Consider the following 21,902-nt stretch of genomic DNA (forward strand, 5'->3'; position numbering starts at 1 on the left):
AAATTTTCCGAATTTCCATAATACAATATTATGACCGGTTAGGTTTCCAGTAACGCGGTTCATTTTGCACGTAGATAATTGGCAGAACGCCAATATTCTGCGTCGTTCGTAATATAATCATTCGCTTTGTCTAACTACGCGATGCGTGTTTTAACAAAATAAGCAATTGAAAATGAGTTAATCCGATCACTGGTTACAAGTGAGCTCTCATTTTGTTGACTCCGTGTAGTCCCGGAACGTATATATACAACAACGATTGGTTTTGTATACTTTCTGTCCTTAGGTTCAGCTTATGATGAGACGACGTCCTTCGGGATTTTCCCGGGGATGAGATCCCGTCCTATCATTAGTACGGGTACAGGCAAAGGCGGGACTTTCGGCGCGCACTGCGGTACCGTATGTTTCGTGTAGTCGGTGTGGTGGAGCTCGATGGGGTCTAATCGGTAGTCGGTTCTGCGGAGCCAGTGCCTCGCGTGCCTTTTCAAGGCGTAGTCTCCTGTGAGAAATTGGGAAGGTGGAGGACCTCGGTCCTTCTCTTCTCCTCTTTTTCCTCTCAGGAGGCGCCGGAGTCCGACATAGCCCGGTCCGTTACCACCCTCGACCGGGTATCCGTTAATGCATTACCCAGTGGTAAAAAAAAGAGGTTCAATTGATGATCGGAGAAACATTAATAAACATGTATGCGCAGCTTACACGTGGTAGAAGTGAAACTTTCAGAGGAATACTTCTGTTTCATTCTTCATATTAGCCTCTCTTTTTGTTTCATCAAATTTTTTATTCACAACGTATCTAACAAAAGTTTTTAAAAAGCTGTTTCAATCCGTGTTCATAATCTCCTAGGCTTTCGAATTATTTGTAATCTTACTGTCTAATTTCGAAAGTCGCAATTACTAGGGTTTGATGATTTAACCGATGTGGTGCTGGAAAAAAATTCTTGGAATTTTGTGGACCAAGTTTGCCCACTCCAACACTACATGATGATCACGACCAATCTGTCAAGAGCGACACGATTGAGAAGAAAAACGATTTAACATGTACGTATCTTTAAACAGAATTAATTAAAAGGACTTTGATAATTGTATAATGTCTAAAGTAAGTCTAAGCCGTTGAAAAACACTATTGAAGTTACATTTCCATTTTAGTTATTAATTGCTAATACAGCTCTCAGTTTCAGACAAAATTAATTACTTATTCCGTTCTTTCATGGCGCAGCTGTAAGTAGCTTATAAACTTCTGTGTGTAGCGTGTAGATGTAATCCGATTAATTAATTTTGAAATCTGCTAATGAAACGTTTGTTGTTATTTAAAGTAAAGTTTTGAATGCGGTTTTATTTTTTAGTTTTGATGCAGAGGATAAGTGAACGGTTTCGTAGTAACTCTGATGTTAAAAGGTTACAGGAGGACATAGACACGCCAACTTTAGATATGAGGTTTAAGTTTCATAGGTATTTTATAAGAACGGTCTCCCTTTTTGTCTGGAATGTATAGACGTACGTATCGTATGACTGTTCAGGACAGATATAATCAGAATGGAGACACATAAACTAAGCGAACTCGATTACTATTGAAACGCCTACCTCATCTCTCAGGTAGCGGTTATTTTTCACCTTGTGATACCCACGAGCTCCATCAAGTAATAACATAGTATAGTAGTGTTTCGTCTTCTCTAATAAACAGCAGCTAATAATTTTGAACATATAAATCTGAACTGAAGATATATTCGTAGAAAAAAACTGTAGGTACCTACTTTGTTAATTTTACTACCGAATTTGTTATAAAGTATAAAAGAAAAAAACACAAACGTACTAATATCATCAAACAGCTATCAGCAAAGAATTGTACAGCTATTCATACCAACAGTGAATGAGAATCCACATGGCGCAAAGACCTTCTAAATATTAAACACGGAATCATTGTCAAAGGAATTCCCAACATAAAAATAGATGGAATTTCATTTATACCAAATTAAAACAGCGTCGTTTAATATAGAGTTGTCCATTAGATGGCTCTTCAAAGTCCGGATCGGCTCTTTCCTTAACAACTTTTGTTTTAACAGCGTCAGGAAAGATGTACATTATTGGACGTATGAACTACTTTAATACTTAGCTAGTAAATGTACCTTTGACGAGGCGATAAGTGAACTTCGAGTTTCTGATCAAGGACCATTAGAACCTTCACATCTTATACCTTGAAGCGAGCAATTCTTGTATATATATAGATATAATCTGAATCTCGGAAACGGCTCCAACGATTTTCATAAAATTTAGTATATAGGGGAATTCGGGGGCGATAAATCGATATAGCTACGATTTATTTTCAGAAAATGTTATTTTATTCGTGTTTTCAATAATCTACTCTTCCCGACATCTATTGGCGAATAATAATACTATTTTTCTTAATTGAGGAGAACTAACCGCTTTATAGACAGGTCATCATCTAGTTTTATATAACCGTTGTATCGACATCGTGATTGTCTATAAATATTTCTCATTTGTGATTTTTGGGGTATTCGTAATTCATATACATACATGGTTATTTATTTTCAATCAGGTAAGTACCACCGACCTATTTATTTGTGCCCCAAACCATCTATATAATATCCTACAAAATTTAGACTTAGATCTCATGTGTCACGGTGGGTGGCGGTGTTACCGTAATACTTAACACCAGATAGATCATGAGCTTTTTAACCAGGGTATGCAATAAGCTAAGTACGAGAAGGTCTTAAGAATTACATGATAAGCTACTGATTGGCGATGCAGTAGCTAGCAACCATGAACGCTGGGCCGAGGGTTGTAGGTTTTGTTTCGCACTTCAGACTTGTATCCATGTTTTTTTTTATTGCCCTTGTAGGCAGACGAGCATACGAGCATACCCCACCTGATGGTGAGTGGTTACCATCGCCCATGGACTTCAGCAATGCCAGGGGCATTGCTGAGCCAAGCAGCGGCTTGGCTCTGCCTACAAGCCTGCTGTCAGGAACAGATTAAGTTTTACTCTTTGTCTGAGTGCCAAAGTAAGTAACGTATTTAATTGTGTTTATTTCAACATATGTATATAGGTCTCTGATTCGCGTTTCATCTTGCGGTCAAAATTGTAGGTGATCCCCATCAAAGCAGGCTTTTATCGACCTACCAACGCACTGACGGTGAAAACATCTGCTAAGTGCGGCAGTGGGCCTATTTCGGCCCGCCCTCCCAACAGACAGCTAGCGACCCGATACCGCACAGAGCGCGCGCCCTTCCATTTAGTTTTGTGCTATCTAACTGATCTGACGTAGCGTTTGATATAATCAACGATCGCAAGCAATAAAAGAAAAATACAAATTTTGGAAAATAGAGTAATTCGCCCTGCAGTTATTGACAGTGATAGTGACAGCAGTGAAGATATAGTTTCCACTAAGAAAAATAGAAAGAAGTTGGAAACAAATGTGCACGGAAAACAAAGCACAAGCGGTAAGTTTTGTTTACTGCCTTCATATATCAACAAATCAGCCTTAGACTCATAATGACGTGGGGTTTTTTTGTGTAATACCATCCTTCATGAAAATGATTATTCTTAAATTATTTCTTTGCTTTTAGTGTTATAGCATCTGCCGATATATTTCGATGCCGATATTATGTTATAGTTTCTATTTTGAACATATTACCAGTGTTCCGGTGGCTGCGTATGGCTTTCGTGCATGAGCTTTGTACTGACTCCGCTATTTTTCTGCGAGCAATGTAGGGCGTTTTTTGCACTACTGCTTCTATTATGGTATGTTATGGCAGTGTTTACTTACTCAATAACACAGTTTTTTTCCGGATTCTATTATATTAAAATAGCTGGAAAATTAAATGCCCTTTCCAAAAATATGCCACACTTATATAGTTTGGTAAAAAAGATAGGGGAAATCAATTTTTTTCGAGTGGGAGTCCGATCGCCGCTGATGCACATTGATTTAGTAGATAAAAATATATTTACCTAAAAATATTTTTATCTACTAAATCAGTAATCTGGTTATCAATTTTGTAAGGGAGGCCCAAATTTTTTTTTCATATTTCGACCTATGTTCCCTGGGGAAAGTTGTTCAGTGTCGCGAGTTCTGTGGTAAAACTCATAAATGGTTAATTAATCACTCGGAATTAAGAAAAAAAAATCGTTTCAGAAAATCAAGTAAAACCTAAAGAAAATTACCATGTCCTTGAGACAAGCGATAAACGAAGAAATTGTGCAGGGTGCTACGACAGACTGCGGAAAACCTTTAATAGTACCCAAGCAAAAAAAGTTTAAGAAAATAAAAAAATATTGCAGGAAATGTAACCGAAACCTTTGCATAACATGTTTCCAAGACAGGCATAAATAAATGAAAACATTCTTCAGTTATTTTACGATAATTATGTTTTATTTTCGACATCCCCTTATTTTTTTCTGTCCCATCACTACTAAAAATACTTTCTAGTGCGGTTCAGGTCGATATCGGCCTGCCGCTTTTCCTGCTTTATTTCTTATTTCCTGTTTGGCAGATCCCGGGGCGAATCAAACTTATGGAAGTAGGTAACAATATAAAAAATATGTATACATTATGTTTCCACAAATTTATCGCAATTTTTAATCTATCCTAGTGCTGGTGGGTCTAGAAAGACCTGCCACGCTCTGGCGGAAATATCATTGGAGGCGCATTTTGGCCCGCCGCCGCACCAGATGAAAGATTATGATTTTACTTGCCACAGTGAACGTGTTAATAAGTAGCAAGTATTGTAAAGCTATTTTTAATACATTATTGACGTTCAATCTCGCATGGAAGCTCTGACACTTTTTTTAACGCTGCGGAATCCAGTTACGGACTCTGACCCTAGCCCTCTCCATTGCTGTTTGGGTGACTTGATCCTTCTGATCTTTGATCCTTCCTATACCCAAACGTACGTTGGGCTCCCATGTCATCATTGACAAACACCGGTTAAAGACTTTCCTCTTAAGATACTGCGGTATTTATAATATGAATATACGAAGAAAGATAGCGACTGACAGGTAGATAGTTCACATGATCTGTCGTTTTGACGAGCATTGGGGAATGCCTGTGTGCAGCAGTGGCCGTCTGTGGGCTGATATATTTTAGATAGATGGTTATCATACAATTTAAAGATTGTGAACGACAATAAATTAAAAAATAATAGCTCTATAATCAATACGTAATGATTTTCGTGAATCAGTCAACATTAAATACCGCATTCATATTAAATACCGCGAAATATGTTAATTAAGTTGAAAATTTGGATATTTTTGAAGTATTAAATGTAAATTATAAATCTGCTTTTACTACATATTTCATGTTTATTTTTTAATAATGCAATGGGGTTTTCACAACGCCTCTTTTTATATATAAAATATCATTGGTTTTTCATAAACTATGTATTACTGGTGGTTTTTAGCACAGGGAAGGGCATCATACAGCCTAATTTTATTGATAATAAATGTTAATTGTATTTAACGGCTATCATATTTGTTAATAATAGCAAATGGTGCCGACAAACGGTTAATATAAAGTAAAAAATATTATGTTCTATTGCTATTGCTAACATCTGCAAAGTCCTTGAACCGTCGCTTAAGTAATAAGTCTTTATGAATATTCATAGCTGTTAATATTAATGTTAATTATTAATGGAAAGACTTTCAAATTTTGTCCACAAAGCTTTATGACGGCTAATCATAGTATAATATTAATAAATATTTTAAACGACTGTTAAATATATTTTACTACAACGATTTTAAATATTATTATTAGGTGACCGCTATCGCCCACCATAAGAAATGAAATCAGAATTTAAAATGTATTGTATAATAGCTGGCTCGTTTTCAAACCAGAACGTAGGATAACTTCGCAGCAAAAATGGGTAGAATAGTGGGACGTTTATATATAGGGGATAAAATTTAATCAAACGACACTCCAGTGTGTATATTAATAAAATAAACTGTAAATAATAAAAATATAAATTGTATGATATAGTTTATTAAAGAAAATATTTTTGTATATATATTGTTACATGTTTAAAATGATTTTTACCGTTTCGTCACAATAGAGTAACCATGTGCATTGGCCTAATACAAGTGACCTGCTCGGGAGTAGAGTACGGACCCGCACACAACTGGGTCATTTTCAGCGCTAATAATAATGGGAACGCAGACCTAACTAGTTATTATATAAATAGAAAATTTTCTCATATTTTTTTTTGCTCTAGATAGTAACGCAACGGGAATGTCACCATTCATCCAAAAATAGTAACTTAAATTGTCGATAGTATTATATAAATGTTGTGCTCCTTTGAAGAACTAAGGGAGCATGTTCATTACCTGGCTCACACTGCAACCTAACATAATAAATTACTCAAATAAATGTTTTTCACTGTGGAAATCGGCACACTGCGGATTTTAAGGCCGGCGTTGTAGTGCCACTCAATACAAGTACGCCGGAAGTTTAACCCATTAGGTCACGGACGGACGCTACAGTAACTTAACCTATCGAATGTAACGCTAAAGTGGGACAAGTTTCAAGTGCATTATTGGAACAGAATAATAGGCGGCGATATTAAATCCAAAGACAAGTCGGGTCGTCGTCGACTTAACTCGAACGCAATATTCGTAGATAGATCTACGGAGCCGAACAACTCCACTTTATCTAACTTGTGGATGACGAGTACTTGTTCAAATAACCGAATCCATTGTAACTTACATATCATTTGTACGTACTTGCTGAATGTAACAACTCTGTATAGTGTTTTTTTTTTTGCATAGCTTTTATCGCGGGATTTGGGCGCGGCGACCGAATCAAGAAATTCCGTAACGAAAATCCCTAACCTAACAATCCCACTCCGCCTACCATGTAGTTCGCGCTCAACATATTCATACGTTGCGCTTGTGTAGTGTTTGTGAATAATAACACGTAATAATACGTGTTCTTTTTTTACTGTGCTAATTCTATCAGCGGTACCTAAAGAAAATACTACGTTGAGTAGGACAATCACCAGCAAACAGTAGAGCAAAACAAACGATTCTATTTTTCTTTGAAATTCTCAAGAACTATTTTACTGTAGTACTTTACTAACTATTTTACGCAGAAGTAAAATTTAATGACAACAATAATATGAAACGGTCTGGAGCGAAAACCTCTTTCCTCAACATCGTGTTATCTGTTTGATAAAATAAAACTTGTGCTCACTATCACACTATTAGCTACTGTATTATTTGTCTTGATAACATTGATATAATTAAATGAAGGTATTTTTTTATCGATTTTTAATATGATTAGCTTCATTATGTATGTTTGTAACGGAATCTTTGAACTTTGAATTTTGACCCCCTTCAAAACGTCGGATTAACTCGAAATTGGGTATACTTATTAAGGACCGATAACAATTCAATATTTAAAAAAATTGAAAAAAATAATAATGTAAAAATTTAAATTCAACTAGGTAAAAATTGACAAATAAATAATAGTTTAAAAAAACTAACAAAAAACGCTTTTGTAAAAAATCAAACTAAAAAATAGAAAATAAATTTGAATTAAAAATAGTGTAAGAAAAAATTATTTTATGATAAAAAAAAAATAATTAAATATTCTTTTAATAATAAATTGTCATCGGTCCTTAATTAGTGCATATACCAAAACCGTGCTAAGCCGATGTTTTGAAGAGGGTTAAAATCATGTTCAAAGATTCCGTTACATACTAACATACATACGTCTGAAGCTAATAAAAGCGGATTAAAATTGGACATGTTAATAGTCTAAGTCTTCTGTTGTTAATTTTTATCACCTTTCCGTAATAACGTTATCGCCTTATAGAGATCCCCACTAATGCCAAAAAAGGCTTATTTTCGAAATCACAATGGACAAAAAAGATCGTATACGTCTTAAAAAATATATATTCAAATCATCATGGCTTTACGACCAAAACAGTTTCTTTTTTACAATATAACTAGTCAGGTCATAAGTATTGTCACACAGTAAAAACGTTTCTTTTAGAATGCTGGCCACAAAAAAGTTTATTGAATTCGAATTTCGAATTGTTCATGATAATAAAAATGTATACTTTTTAGAATTTTACTCATTTTTAAATATGGAGTGGACGCTTAAAGAAGAGCGTGTTGCAGTAATTGCGTTGCATCGTTGCGGTAACGCGCCAATTCAAATTTTTAACATACTGAAAAATTTGAATATAACCAAAAGATTCGTTTATCGTACCATCAAACGATACAATGAAGACTCTAGTGTAGATGACAGGTCAAGAAGTGGTCGCCCTCGGTCTGTTAGGACTCCAGCAGTGATGAAAGCTGTGAAGGCGCGAATTCAAAGAAATCCCAAACGTAAGCAGAAACTGTTGGCCCTTCAGATGGGGTTAAGCAGAACCACGGTGAAAAAGGTGTTAAATAAAGACTTAGGGCTTCGGGCATATCGAAGAAAAACAGGAAATCGTTAGAATGCTCGTCTAATGGACCTGAGACTGAAGAGATGCCGCGCTTTGTTGAAGCAGTACGCGGGAAAAAAATATCGGGAAATACTTTTTTCGGATGAAAAAATTTTTACCGTAGAAGAGAGCTACAACAAACAAAATGATAAGGTGTACGCACACAGTAGTGAAGAAGCGAGCAACCGTATTCCGCGTGTCCAACGAGGTCATTTTCCATCCTCGCTCATGGTATGGTTGGGAGTTTCTTATTGGGGCTTAACAGAGGTACATTTTTGTGAGAAAAGTGTAAAAACGAATGCAGTTGTGTATCAAAATACAGTAGTGACGAACCTTGTGGAAGCTGTTTCCCATACCATGTTCAATAACAGGCACTGGGTATTCCAACAAGATTCGGCGCCAGCTCATAGAGCGAAGAGCACACAAGACTGGCTGGTGGCGCGTGAAATCGACTTCATCCGGCACGAAGACTGGCCCTCCTCCAGTCCAGATTTGAATCCGTTAGATTACAAGATATGGCAACACTTGGAGGAAAAGGCGTGCTCAAAGCCTCATCCCAATTTGGAGTCACTCAAGACATCCTTGATTAAGGCAGCCGCCGATATTGACATGGACCTCGTTCGTGCTGCGATAGACGACTGGCCGCGCAGATTGAAGGCCTGTATTCAAAATCACGGAGGTCATTTTGAATAAACTTTAGTGTCATAAGAATCTATGTTTTGTTAAGTTCATTTTGGTATATGAATAGTTACATAATTAATAAACTTGTTTCAATTATTTTACATTAAACATGTGACAGAATTTATGACCTGACTAGGTAGATAGATTGTATTATATTATTATAGTATAATAATAATTTATATCTTATAAATATATATTATATATTTTTTTTTATTTATTGCTTAGATGGTTGGACGATCGATCTCACAGCCCACCTGATGTTAAGTGGTTACTGGAGCCCATAGACATCTACAACGTAAATGCGCCACCCACCTTGAAATACAATTTCTAAGGTCTCATGTATAGTTACAACGGCTGCCTCCAAACCGAAACGAATTACTGCTTAACGGCAGAAATAGGCAGGGTGGTGGCACCTACCCGCGCGGACTCACAAGAAGTCCTACCACCAGTAAAAAAATTAATTAAATTAATTTAAAGGAATTAAATAAAATTTTATTTAAAATCGAATAACTTAATATCAGTACGAATAGAATTGGAATAGACTTCTATTATTGAGTACCACCCAAAGATCTTTGAAATACTGTTGCTGCATGGAGCACAACTTCAAAGCGACGCGGTTTTGTCGTTCACATAGACATCACGTGACTGTTTAATCTTTCACGCATAAAGTATTTGCTTGGTTTTCGATTGAGTTACATTGCGTGCTAAGGAAAAATCGGTAGTAAAATACAACTGTACAAGGAATGTGATTCTATTATTGTGCACTACCCAAAGATATTTGCAATACTGTTACTGCATGGAGCACAACTTCAAAGCGACGCACGCGATTTTATTGTTCACATAGACATCACGTGACTGTTTAATCTTTCACGCATAAAGTATTTGCCTGGTTTTCGATTGAGTTACATTGCGTTCCAAAGAAAAATCGGTAATATTATACGATTGTACAAGAAATGTGATGTTTAAGAGCTACCGTGGTAGGAGTCGCCGATTTCAATACAGTCATTTTTCGATGCGTTTCCAATGCAACCCGTATTTTCGGTAAAGAAAAGAAAATTTAAAACAAATAGAGTAAGCAAGATAAAGGTTATTAAAATTACGACTGCGATATAAAATGTTGAATGGACGATATTCAAGTTGTTGTGTTGTGCACAAGGAAACTGGGTTGAGTCTCGCACATACGGGAAACTGTCTCCAATAAATCCATGCATATTATGTTTAGTTGAGAACAGTATGTTAACCTACTTCGTCTGTGACAAACCTGAGACCATTAGCGCACCGTTTGTGCATGTCGCTTTCAATACAAATACTCCGTTGGGCAAAGTAGTGAACTATTAAATTATAAAAGTTTAAATGTGGAAGAGAGAAACGATAAGTATCTTTATTGTGTACACATGAAGCGCTTATTTACATTGAATACTAGTGGATACTCGTCACAGTTCGGTCGTGAATAGTGCTGAATATTGAGCCCACTGAGTTTCTCGCCGGATCTTCTCAGTGGGTCGCGTTTCCGATCCGGTGGTAGATTCTGCGAAGCACTGCTCTTGCTAGGGTCAGTGTTAGCAACTCTCCGGTTGAGCCCCGTGAGCTCACCTACAAACGTTAGGGTGAATCTGAAATAGCATCTCAAGACTATCCATAGGTAGGGAAAAAAATCTGAATATATGAAATACACATATTTGTCGAAACTCCACGCGTGCCACATGTCGTTTGTTGGTAGTACTGTTTACATAACAGTAGCTCCCACCTTAATAGGATACATAATTTAGGATAAAGAACAAAGATACATAGAAATTTTTTTTTGTTATATTTATTAGAGAAGAATATATGAGCGGAAATTTTATTCCTTATAATTTAAACTGTTAGGCATCGATTCTCACACCACACATGTATGTTATTACTTAAACGAAAATCCGAATGATGTTGATTATCAAAGTAAGGTACGGAGATTTGCATAATTTTAAAAAGAAATCTAGTAACGTGGGTAAACTTAACAGCTATTCCTTGGGTGCTATGACATGCCCTCCTTCAAACAATGTTTGAGGATCGTCCTCGGCAGTAGATATTGGTTTAGCTGTACCCCTAACATTACTGTAGTTCATAAATGACGATTACTACTTAATCTTAAATTAAAATAGAAATAAACAACAAAAACATATAACACTTTCACTGTCTTACCTCTAGCAGTAACATAAATTCTATAGTTACAAGATACAATCGTTAATAGAAACGTAAATCTTGATGAATATCGGTTGTAGCTCATCCTTAGCTGTGACTAGAGATGAGTAACTACCGATGAGTGATATTTTTTTTTGGTCAGGAGGAAATCGCCGTACTTCCGCCCTCCTCTGGGGATGAAAGGCGGGGCATTACAGAGTCGAACTGACTAAAAACTTCTGTCGCTCAACAACTCACGTCCGAACATCGCATGAGACAGAATTTATGAAGAGGCAAAGGGGGAAAGTGAAGTGGGATAGTCTTCAGTCAGTTATTTCTGCCGTGAAGCAGTAGTGCGTTTCGGTTTGAAGGGTGGGGCAGCCGTTGTGACTATACTGAGACCTTAGAACTATATCTCAAGGTGTGTGGCGCATTTACGTTGTAGATGTCTATGGGCTCCAGTAACCACTTAACATCAGGTGGGCTGTGAGCTCGTCCACACACCTAAGCAATAAAAAAAAAAAAAAAATCATTTCAATTTAATAGAAAACTTGACCGCATGTCTTAAGGTGAGTCATGGCGTCACAAACAAAAAATACTATTTTAGGATATATGAATACATTATATCACATCCAATACGAATGAAAGCCCACCGGATCTTCACAGTGGGTCGCGATTCCGATGCGCTGATAGATTCTGCGAAGCACTGCTCTTACTAGGGCTAGTGTTAGCAAATTCCCACAGGTCCAGGACCATGAGCTCATCTACTCGTCCGGACGTAGCTGAAATAGCCCCTTAGGCTGCCAGTGAATGGGTAGGGAATAAAAATGAAAGCCTCAAATAAGTAAGCGACGCAGTAAACAAACAGGTCTTTGATTTGCGATCGTTAACGCCTCGACCAGAAATAGTGCGAGATTCGTGCTCCCATTCTATTGTTATCTGTAATAAAGGAGGCCTTTGTCCCACCAGGCCTTTCTATTCGACACACATCTAAAATTATCCAATCGTACTGATGCTTAATTATATCGCATGCTATTACCACATTAATTGTATTAATTTTGTAAGCCTTTATACCTACGCATTCATTCGTCGTTGGACGTATTCATTTGTTTATGTATTTAATATATTTTGTACAAACGGCTGTTAGAAGAAACACAACAATAAGGATACAGAGTACAAGGGCACGACTTATTTCATGTTGAAATCTCTTTCAGTAGGCCCGCAGAAGGAAAGAAGAAATAGGAACACGAACCTAGCGCATACAGTAAGCATTACAAATAATAATATATACATATACAGATACTTTAACAGATTTCTTGAACGCTGCTATGGTTTTGCACGCTCGTATGCTTGTAGGGAGAGAATTCCAAAGTATAACTGCTTGTACAGAAAATGACTTTGCGTAAGCATGACGTGTTTTATGAACAGGGCACTTGGGCATCATCACTTTTAACACCTGAAACGTAAAAAACAACCATTTCAAGAGAGATAAGATAATAAAACTCTCAATTTACAAAGAGGCAATTATATAAGAATAATAATTTAAGCTAAAAAAATCATATCAAAAGAACCGAAGAAAATAAAGGATTCATTTTACTGAAGTATTTTTAAAATTTTACTCTAGCGTTTTAATTTCTAGTAATAGTTCTCTTTGTTTAGCTTGTATACATAATATATATAAATCAATAATTTATTTAAATATAAAAATTTCATTTATACATTTTTCAATTACATAAAAAATTTCAACTTCAATAATTTTAGTATTGAAGCTGGTTAAAGAGCTTCTATTATATGTTTATAATAAAACAGAGTTCACTAAGTATTGCATTTTTGTCCTATAATAGCTGTGAATTAATTAATGAACTTCATAAGCGTCAAAAGTATAAAAAAAGTGGTTTTGTTAAGGTAAACAGCGGCTAGCACTATTAATATTCAAATTAGATAGATGAAACTTTAATCGTAAAATTTATGTTAAACCCAACAAAGTTTCTGAGATTTTTTTCGATTGCATTTTGAAAAAAATCTCAGAAACTTTCAGAACAACTAACTCAAATCTAACGTGACTACTCAAATATTCAATTCTTCAATTAAATTTTTACTACAAAAACGAATGGGTTTTTTTTTCTAAATTTTGCACAATAAAAACCATTATAGTTGTAGTTGAACATGATGCGCTAATGAAACTAGATAGGTATATGTTTCACTGTGTTTTCGGTTTTCCAGAACGTACGAAACCCATTTTCCCGAGCGTTCACGGTTCGCTGCCCGTCCCACATTGGCATTGTTAATGGCACGAAAAACAAATTCATTTTAAACTACCACGAAGGGCGTATAGCCCAACAAAAAAGTATTCACATGGCCCAGTAACGTTATTTGAATCTTGTTTTAATAAGTCAGTGAATAGTGATAATATGATTGCAATTTGTTTACATAATATTACGTAGACAGCTAATGTATCTATATTAAACACGGTTTTAATTATTTTATAAACAGTTGTGGTTAATATTTATGATCATTAGGATGACTAAAGACGGCATTTAAAACCACCTCACTGTTAACGAAGCTTAAGAGAAAGAGCAGGGAACAAAAAAAATGGAGAGCTTTTTCATTGTCTTGCATTCTTGGCCACTCTTAAGTTTGTCGCAAACAAACCAGAGCCGAGACTGAAGTGTTTAACTAAAAATTAACTTCTATTAGAAATTGAGGAAATGAAATTATCTCTATTGTTAAATGAAAAACTCACTAACCTCTACATCTATTTCAAGAATTTCAGAGCCATTGAAATCTGAGTATAGTTCGGATAAATACATTTTTTCCAACCCTTCATTCGCTTAAGTTGAATGTTTATGTATCGGACTATTGATAAGAATAATGAAATGTCTTTAATAAAGAAACAACTTAAGCAACCCACGTAATATATAACTAGTCTAGCCGTAAATATTGTTCCATAAAAACTTTTCTTTTTTTTTTTCAACTTTTTAATTATTTTGAATACGGAACACGTATATTATTTTAAAAACTTATTTAGATAATTTTTTTTATTAAATACACGACATAGGTTGTCCTGTGCACAACCTAATATGGTGTATATTTTAGAATATATAATAAAAACTCTGGAAAATCAACCCAGGCTGAAAGATATTTTAGTTTTAAGTCGCTCGCCAGAAGCTAGAACACAACTGGTTGAGTTATTTTCTTGAAGTCATTAGCATATAACACCAGCCTTTTTGAATCGTTTAAATAAGCTCATTCATTAATCGCTATAATGTAGAATCCTTGACGTCTACTTATATAAGTGTATATTTTAACAAATAAAAACCAACAGCAAAAAACAACTTCAATAAAATCCAATAAAACTCCACAGGTACTTTAAAAACTGTTCTGTTTAGTATTTTCATTAATATTGTTAAAGTTATTTAGTTCTCGGTTTCCCTTTTCGTTCTAATCCAAACTTACCTGTCACAGGTCTAGAATAGGATTTCGACGTCGACGTCTCTGACCGAATTTATCAGTGACTCTCAAACCTAAGCTTTAGAAGAGTGTGTACGTAAGGAAGGGATCGGTCGCGTACTAAGTAAGTACCTATTTGATGGTAGCCTAAGGGTGGGTAGTCGAACTCACGGGCTCGACTTGAGAGAATTTGCTAATACTAAGCCCAAGCAGTACTTCGCAGAATCTACCAGATTGGAATCGGGACCCAGCGACCAATACTGAAAATATCTGGCAAGAAACTCAATAGACTGACATCAGTAAATGCGTCTCTAGAAATGACCATCTATTATACATAGAATAACATTGTAAGGTGTGTGACTGACTACAAATGTATGGCGTTATATGTAGTAATACTAAGACTGTTACTGTACTGTAAAGACTGTTACTTCCTTATAATTAGTGCGTGCTTAATTACAAATTCCTTTGTTAAACTACAAGACTTTTACGAATTCAGATACGCGGTGTTCAAAATTGGTTATATTAAGGTACCGTCAAACAGCTAATTTCTGCGTCAAGGTATAGTATTATTTCGGAACAGTTCTATAGGCGTTATTACTCATTCTTAAGACTTTAGTATCGCTCAAAGAAACATTTGATGATATATGGAGTGAAATTAATACCATGTCAACAATAGTTCTAAAATGACGCAGAAGTCACAGCAAATGTTGTTTAAATTTCATAATAGTATATCGGTCGTCTAACTCGTGGCCTAATTATAGTTGGTGTTTACCGAATTCCAAAAAAATCACATCATGAATGCCGCAACCTATCTTGAGACACGAAATCTCTTGTGTATCTCTTATTCGTCTTTTAGTAAATTCGTGTGAAGAGAGGGCTGGTACTCTACACAGCAAAAATACTGACATAAATGGTTTTGATCTAGTACCACTGATGCTAGTAACTTCTTCTTTGCCACGTACTTTTGATACGCGTTTATTTACAGTACCGCAGCAAAAGTGCGAAACAAATAATTGTAAATACCTATAGACATGCTCTAACAAAAACCGACTTCAAATAGAAAAAAAAGATATTCCAAAACAAATTAATATACACTAACTAAAAACAATAATAATCGAAATCGGTTGGCGTGATATTGAGTTATTGAGTTATTCACCTATTTGTTGCGCACGTACTTAATGCAAATTTAGTACTTATATGGTTTTCTCATGGATACCATTATCAGAACTGGACTAGTTAAATGAAATGGGACCACCCGGGAAGCGTCAGCATTCTAATAAAGAAAGAATCATTAAAATCGATGCACCCAGTTATGAGGTATAAAATATATATTATAAAAAAGTAGTCGAATTTAGAACCTCCTCCTTTTTTGAAGTCGGTTTATAGATAATAAATAAATTTGGTCAATAATTACAACAATATTAACACTAGCAGATTTCATAATAATATATGTTTTTCACTAAGATCAATCGTTATCTGCATTTGATATATATTATGGTGAATAGAAAATCAAATTTGAGAGACCGTGCCAACTGAAGCCGGTGAATGGAGTGCAATTTGCGATTTCCTATTCAAACAATGTAGCAACCATTAAATTAGTTGGCCAGAATAATTAACGCTGGCTATTGTATTCATTACATTACAATAATATTATAACATCATAAATTTGTGGGCTAATTGTCGTTAGCTTGGTAGACTATAAGAAGTACATATAGCAGTTCGAATTCAATCTATTTACTGTAATAATAAAGTGATCGAAGCGTCTATACTAGATTTTTTAATTCTTATTATGAACATAGAGCATAATTATCTAATAAAGTTATAGATAGCTCACATAACTTAATATAAAATTACCTTATTTTTGTTTTAAGTATCTATTTTGTTACGTGAAATCTTGCAAAGGAAAATTCAAAGAAATCATTAAAAAAAAATTTAAAATTCTGATAAAAGGAGAGGTTGATTAGGTTCGTGCTGGCCAATATTCAAGCTCCCGCTAGGCTGGTTCTGGCCAAGCGGGGTATCCCGGAACACCAGCGGCATCGCTCGGGCAGACTGGTAGGGCCGCCGTACCGCGGAGACCGGCGTCGTTGGTCGTCGACTATCGCCTCGACGACCAGTCGGTCGGGCGTCCTCGGGGTGGCGCCGCGTGTCTGGTTGCAGTGTTGACCCCGGGACCCCCCTACACTGACCGGGTTCTGACCTCGTAGGAGGATAGCCTAACGGCCCGAACAAAAAAAAATTTACAGTATTCAAGCTATAAAATATCAACAGTCTACATCAGTTGTTAAACCCACGATCGGCAGTGAAATTTCGACATACATAAATATATTTTTTATTTTATGTCATCTGTGCTATCGATGCAGTTTTGCCAGCGTAGCAATTTTTCCATGCCCTCGTTGAAGAAATCAGGAGTATGGGAGCTAACAAATTTTACAAAGGTGTTTTTGATTAGGACCTCTCGAATACTGATTTTTTTTTTCCCTGGGAGAAGTTATCTTAGATTTGGAAGAAATAGATGTCTGTCGGCGTAAGGTGTTATGAGTGCAGTGGTTGACGCCATTTACAACCCTTGCAACGGAAGCGTTCAAATCAATAACTCACTTCCTACACGTCAATAAACGTTAACGTTGTAAGTCTATGCGGCATTGTTACCGCGACCGAACTCGTATTTTTATAGTGGCCATATTGATGAAAAAGTTACATATATTATAGTGAAAACAAAACGCTAATCAACAAAAAAAATACTGAAATTAATAATAGAACTACTTAAAAAAAAAACATTCGAATATAGAATTTATTGCCATGTATTTATATGACCAGTATTTTAAGACGGCAACTTTATAAGTAAAGCTCTACATATTATATATAGTCTGTATAATACAATATCTAATCCAAAATAAAATCGAAAAATTCATGTTTATATTAGTGATTGCGGCGACATTTTGTTCGTTTCACGATAAATCAAGAATAAAATACTCATATATGCAAAATCACAAAGCCATTTATCTAGAAATATTTAATACTGTGTATTAATATTTAATTTAAATGTATTTCGTTCAAATATTTTAGATTTTAGAAAAACATTTGAATGAAATACAATTCACGTCTACAATTCCATTTTCAAATTTGGAATTGCTGATATTTAAGTCGTCTCAGTAGCACTCGACGGCGGCATTGTAATTAACCTGTTTCGGTAATTGTGTATTTTAAACAATTTACTTACTATCACGATAATTAAAATGAACAATGTTTATTTTATTCGAAAACTGACGCATAAGTCCCATGGGTACAGAATTGTTGACGTGATTATAAACTTTGTTTTTGGTTTATTGTAATGATTAATTGTCTACGTTCCGTAGGAATTAGGTTATACTCATTTCATATTTTAGGGCATAGGAAAGCAATTGCCCAATACGAAAATACACATATATAGATTAAAAGATGTACAGTCAAAATGAAATCAGTTCAGTACAATGTATTTAGAAGTGTACTACTCATTTACTTTACATTGCGCGCATTCCTTAGTCTAAGAACTAAATCAGTGATTAATTGATTGAGTTATATGTACTCTAAAAAGGGACGCACGATCTCTTTTACTGTAAAATACATTTATCTCTAAATTCGTAAAACTGATATACAAATATTCATTTAAAACCAAAACATTGATCTACCTTCCTTAAATACCGGATCTACTTGTAAATTTATTTACACTGTGTACATGTTGAAGAATAATATGATAAGGTCATATGAAATTTTAAAAAGCGGCAGGCTGCGAATATTAACAAAAAAAAAGGATGCTTATATTCTGCTGCGAATATTTTGTTGCAAAACGGAAGCTTCGCCTTCGAAAGTATTTTCAGTTTTCTTTAGGAAAGTTTAGTTCAGCTGAGCGAGTATACCTCAGAGATCTAATTTCACTTACTTACGACTAGAAGCGGAATCGAGGTAAACTTCGTTTTAAAAATTTGCAGTTAAAATGCGTTGCTATACTTTTAGAATATCCATCCCCCTTACTTACGCTTAACTTTTTTTTTTCTACCCAAGCTGAGAGCCTTGAGGGGCTATTTCAGCGTAACTTTAACTAGTAGGTGAGCTCACGGGGCTCAAACCTGATGGACGCTTAACGATTTCGACTTAACACTTAACAAAATACATTATTGATATTTGCGTAAACTATATAATAATTTGCGTTCGAATAAATAAATATCGATCATAATCGAATCAATCATTAAAATTATGTACATTGAAATCTTTGTTTTAATTAGCTGTTAAACGCAAGCGAGAGCTAAGATCAAATTGTTACCGAAATTTTATCATAGATAACGGTTTATTCAGAGAAAAATAATTTACGCCACGTGAATATAATTTTAATAATTAAAATTCAAATGAAGATACGTTTAGAAGCCAACCTTTTTTTTTTTAACGCTGGGGAATCCATTTACGGATACCCGGTCGAGGGGGACTACCGACTAAGCCCCATCGAGCTCCACCACACCGACTACACGAAACTTACGGTACCGCGATGCGCGCCGAAAGTCTCGCCTTAGGCGGTACCCGTACTAATGTTAACATTAGTACATTAGAAGCCAACCTTAAAGACACCGCATATTGCACGTTTTTTTATGTATTTCATAGATGGGTGGACAAGCTCAATTGCCCACTTGGGATTAAATGGGTACCGAAACCAAAGGACATCATGATGTGAGTGCCCCCATATACTTTAAGACACGATGTCTACCTTTTTCCCCCCTACCTATGCTGATAGCGAAGCTATTGAGAGCTATCGAGGCGATTGAGAGGCTATATCAGCGTTACCCTAACGTGTAGGTGAGCTCTCGAGGCTCAAACCAGAAGGTGTTGCTAACACTGGCCCTAGCAAGCGCAGTTCTTCGCAGAATCTACCACCGGATCGGAAACGCGACCCACTGAGAAGATCCGACGAGAAACTTAGTGGGCACGTCTAAGTCTCAGTTGTGCAGTATAAGGGCTGGCCAGGCCTTAAAACCGGCACGCAGGACAGCTTCGCGGCAAAAATAGCCAGGCTGGTGGTACTTGCGCGCGTTTTTAATATTAATAGAACAATGCCAGTTTGACAAGTTTGAAGAGAGTGTACAATCTGTATTCTGTCAAGTTATATAGTTCACGGGGCTACAACATGTAGAGAACGAGTACTTATCGACGCGCAGTGGAACTTAACCGGCATATATACACACATGTGTACATTACACATATATACATTTTATATATATGTATGCATAAAAAATCTGTCGAATTCAAAAGAGCTTCTTTGATACGCTTCACCTCGTGTTTCTTAGAAATTTTTTGCCGAATCATATAATTGAAATTCTATTTAAAGAAACACGCGGACGTTGTTTCGTAGGAATGCTCATGTATTTTATGTAGATAAAAAATAACCGTGAACCAAGTGATCCTTTCACTTCATTAAAAAAAAAACTAATCAAAAACGTCAGCCAAGAAGTGATGAAAAAGTAATTTTCGTCCGGTCTGCGATTGATTGATTTCCACTGATCACGTTAAAGTTAAATCGATAGTTTTGTATTAATTTCTTTATTCTTTATTGTAATATTACGGTAATTGCGATAAGATATAAAAAAATGGCGAGCTTAACTCAACAATTGAGTTTTCCACCAGCTAACCGTTCTTAACGAAGGAAAGCTTTAATTGAGTAGGTAGAAGAATACAATCTAATCAATTTACAATCTAAACAAGAACAATAATAAAAATAAAAAAATAAAACACTAATACATAATATATTAGACTACATATATACATACACACATAAATAACGTAAACATATACATACACGTACATATATAATGAAATACATAAAATAAATACATATAAGTAATACTAAATTGATAGATAGTGCTCCTTTAATGCCTAATTAATTACCGTTTTCCTTCAATTATGAAAAGCTTTCGACTCGCATTGTCTTTTCTCTCCAGCTTTATATTTAGGTATTCATGCTAAGCTACGTTGTTATACGTTAGATAGGTTTTTTAATACATTTCAAAATACAACAGCGGAATGTGATCTTGCATTGTAAAAAATAACATCGGCATGTATGTGACGGTGTATCGGCACGTGCGATACGTCGATCTCCAAACAAATTTTCAGATTGGCAGACATTTTCGAACAGGTACCACCACCACTCTTTTATAGATTGATAAGTTGTAAAGTTGGGTAGGTACCACCACCCTGCCTATTTCTGCCGTGAAGCAGTAATGCGTTTCGGCTTGAAGGGTGGGGTAGCCGTTGTAACTATACTTGAGACCTTAGAACTTATATCTCAAGGTGGGTGGCGCATTTTCGTTGCAGATGTCTATGGGCTCCAGTAACCACTTAACATCAGGTGGGCTGTGACCTCGTCCACTCATCTAAGCAATAAATAAAAAATACGTATTTGTCGTAAACCTCATTAGAATTAATTAGAAATATAGCTCTACTTATTTGACAAAGGATATAACTCTTAATGTAAGAATTTTCTGACACAAAGATAAAACTTATTCACACGCAATAGAAAACAGAGAAATGGTGACAGCGGGCTCACTGCTACGTTCCTAATGAAGAAAACAACGGGCCGGATAATAGAAGACTCGTCCAAATTGTTAAGACCTACGGGTTTGTATTAGGACGCGCTTCGTTTGCTGAGGTCTCAACGTTTTAGGGAGTGACAGTGTTTCAAGTTATGCTGGTATTTGATATTTAAGACACACCGCCTGGCTGTATGCCAGTTTCCTTGCTACGTCTGTCTTTGCGATGCGAAGGACCCCGACACAATGCAGCGGTTATGATTAGAAGAAGGAAAAACACAAAGGTATTTTAATGTTGGTTTATAGCACACGGAATTATCTTATGTATGAAATAGCATAATTGTTTTAGTTAGTTGCGAGCACGTTATTTGATTGTCTATTATACACGTGTGTGGGATCGGTCAATTTTCTTTTTCTCTCTCTAACCCTAACGTTGAAATAGGACGAACAATCCGTCTATCTTCCGGCGGCTGGTGCTAAATGTTTGCCCAGAGCATTTTCCGGCACGGATGTTTGGTAGTTGGTTTAAACACTATCGTCATTTGTGCCATTAGTATGCTATCAAGCTTCGAAAACCGAGCATTTGTGAGCATGCCTTAAATACAATGTAGGTTTATTA

At 35.8% G+C, this 21,902-nt stretch overlaps 1 protein-coding gene and 1 long non-coding RNA gene across 10 annotated transcripts in view; one reads left to right on the plus strand and one right to left on the minus strand.

Moving 5' to 3' along the window:
- LOC101737214 (uncharacterized) overlaps window positions 1-21,902 on the minus strand; it is a 196,083-nt gene that overhangs the window by 44,598 nt on the left and 129,583 nt on the right. The gene's annotated exons all lie outside the window — the stretch shown is intronic.
- Window positions 3,245-4,373, plus strand: LOC134199229 (uncharacterized). The gene is made up of 2 exons (XR_009973614.1): window positions 3,245-3,455; window positions 4,148-4,373. It is a non-coding gene; the product is annotated as an uncharacterized LOC134199229 (long non-coding RNA).

Source organism: Bombyx mori, chromosome 1, assembly GCF_030269925.1.
Source record: "Bombyx mori chromosome 1, ASM3026992v2".
NCBI lineage: Eukaryota > Metazoa > Arthropoda > Insecta > Lepidoptera > Bombycidae > Bombyx > Bombyx mori.